At 38.6% G+C, this 2,045-nt stretch overlaps 1 non-coding gene across 1 annotated transcript; it reads right to left on the bottom strand.

The window, feature by feature from the left end:
• Positions 1 to 703: 703 nt before the first annotated feature.
• On the bottom strand, positions 704 to 810 carry LOC121215113 (small nucleolar RNA R71). The gene has a single exon (XR_005910845.1). It is a non-coding gene; the product is annotated as a small nucleolar RNA R71 (small nucleolar RNA).
• Positions 811 to 2,045: the final 1,235 nt, after the last annotated feature.

The raw sequence follows: 2,045 nt of genomic DNA, 5'->3' as shown, positions 1-2,045 counted from the left end.
CTACGCATTACAAGTTTTTGGCGTCGTTGCCGGGGATTGTCAACTGTTGCCATAGTCATTTTTTCGTGAAATTATGTATTTTCAATTATATTTATTTCTAACATTACTAACTTATTCTTTTTAATTTTTGTGATTTTCTTTTCAGATGTTTATGAGCATAGATCGAATTATCAATTTACTCCCTGTAGACCCTGAAATTGAGCAAACTTTTAGACAAAGAAGACGTGAATGAACAGCTCAAAGACAACTCGAGATGGACCTTGGAAATCAGAATCAAGACCAAGGTAATGAAGGCTATTATGTACGAACTCCTATCCTCATTGTCGATGATAGGGATCGATGCATCAGACAATATGCTCTGCCACTTTTCAGTGTGTTAAACCTAGGAATTAGAAGGCCAGATATTGAGGCAACCCAGTTTGAATTGAAACCAGTGATGTTTCAAATGCTACAAACGGTGAGCCAATTTAGTGGTATGCCCATGGAAGATCCACATCTCCATCTTTGATTGTTTATGGAGGTGAGTGATTCATTCAAGATCGTTGGTGTGACTGAAGATGCACTGAGGTTGAAGTTGTTTTCGTACTTGTTGCGAGATCGAGCATGAGCATGGCTTAATTCATTGCCACCAAGTTCCATATCTACATGACAAGAATTGGCAGAGAGATTTTTGGTTAAGTATTTCCCACCTTGCAAAAATGCTAAGTTGAGGAACGAGATCACAACTTTCCAACAATTGGATGACAAGTCTTTGTATGAGGCTTGGGAGTAATCCAATGAGTTACTTCGTAAGTGTCCTCATCATGGTATTCCTCATTGTATCCAGTTGGAGACATTCTATAATGGTCTCAATGCAAATGCAAGATTGATGGTAGATGCTTCCGCGAATGGTGCAATTTTGTTTAAGTATTATAATGAGGCTTATGAGATCATTAAGAGGATCCCGAGTAATAACTATCATCGGCCAACAAATCGAACAGCTTCAGGAAGACGTGTAGCTGGAGTTCATGAAGTTGACTCTCTCACTTCGTTATCAGCTTAGGTATCGTCTATTTCTTCTATGTTAAAATAGTTAACCGCTAATAGTACTAATAATTTTATAGCTCAGCCACCAAGTCCGTTTGAAACTATTTCCTGTGTGTACTGTGGGGAAGGTCATTCTTTTGAGAATTGTCCATCAAATCCTGAGTCAGTGTACTATGTGGGGAACCAATATCAAAATAGTAGTGGACAAGGACCCTAGTCCAACTTCTCCAATCCTTAATAACGTAATCATCCTAACTTTTCTAGGAGCAACCAAGGAAATGGATCGAACAACAACTTATTACAAAAAAGACCCAACCAATCTCAAGGGTATAATCAGCAAGCTCCAAAACCACCTCAAAATGAGGCATCAAAAAGTTTGGAGAACTTGTTGAAAGCGTACATGGAAAGGAATGCCACTTTGATCCAAAGCCAAGCAGCAACACTGAAAAATTTGGAAAACCAAATGGGTCTGTTAGCTACAGAGCTACGTAATAGACTGCAAGGAACCTTGCTGAGCGATATTGAGAATCCAAAAAATTTGGGTAAAGAACATATCAAGGCAGTGGTATTGCGAAGTGGTAAAATTCTAGAACCCCGATTCATTGATGTCGAAGATAAGCCCGTTAAGAAGAATCAACCAGCTGTTGAAGTTCCTACACCAAAGGAATTAGAATCTGCAAAGTCTGACAAGGTAAACCCTGACTTAGTGAATTCAGATATTTTAACATCTTCTTTGGATACAGATTTACCTACTTAAAAAAGTTTCCCGGTTCAACCGAAATTTCCATCATCTCCATATCTACAAAGATTGCAGTAAAACAAGCAAAAACAGGAGGTGCAATTCAAGAAGTTTTTGGATGTTCTGAAGCAGTTACACATCAATATTCCATTGGTGGAGGCTTTAGAACAAATGCCAAATTATGTGAAGTTTATGAAAGATATACTGTCCAGAAAGAAACGCCTGAGTGAGTATGAGACTGTTGCCTTGACAAAGGAGTGCAGTGCGTTCTTGCAGAACA

Source organism: Gossypium hirsutum, chromosome D02, assembly GCF_007990345.1.
Source record: "Gossypium hirsutum isolate 1008001.06 chromosome D02, Gossypium_hirsutum_v2.1, whole genome shotgun sequence".
NCBI lineage: Eukaryota > Viridiplantae > Streptophyta > Magnoliopsida > Malvales > Malvaceae > Gossypium > Gossypium hirsutum.
Note: the sequence above shows the minus strand (reverse complement) of the source record. Positions and strands in the feature narration are given on the sequence as shown.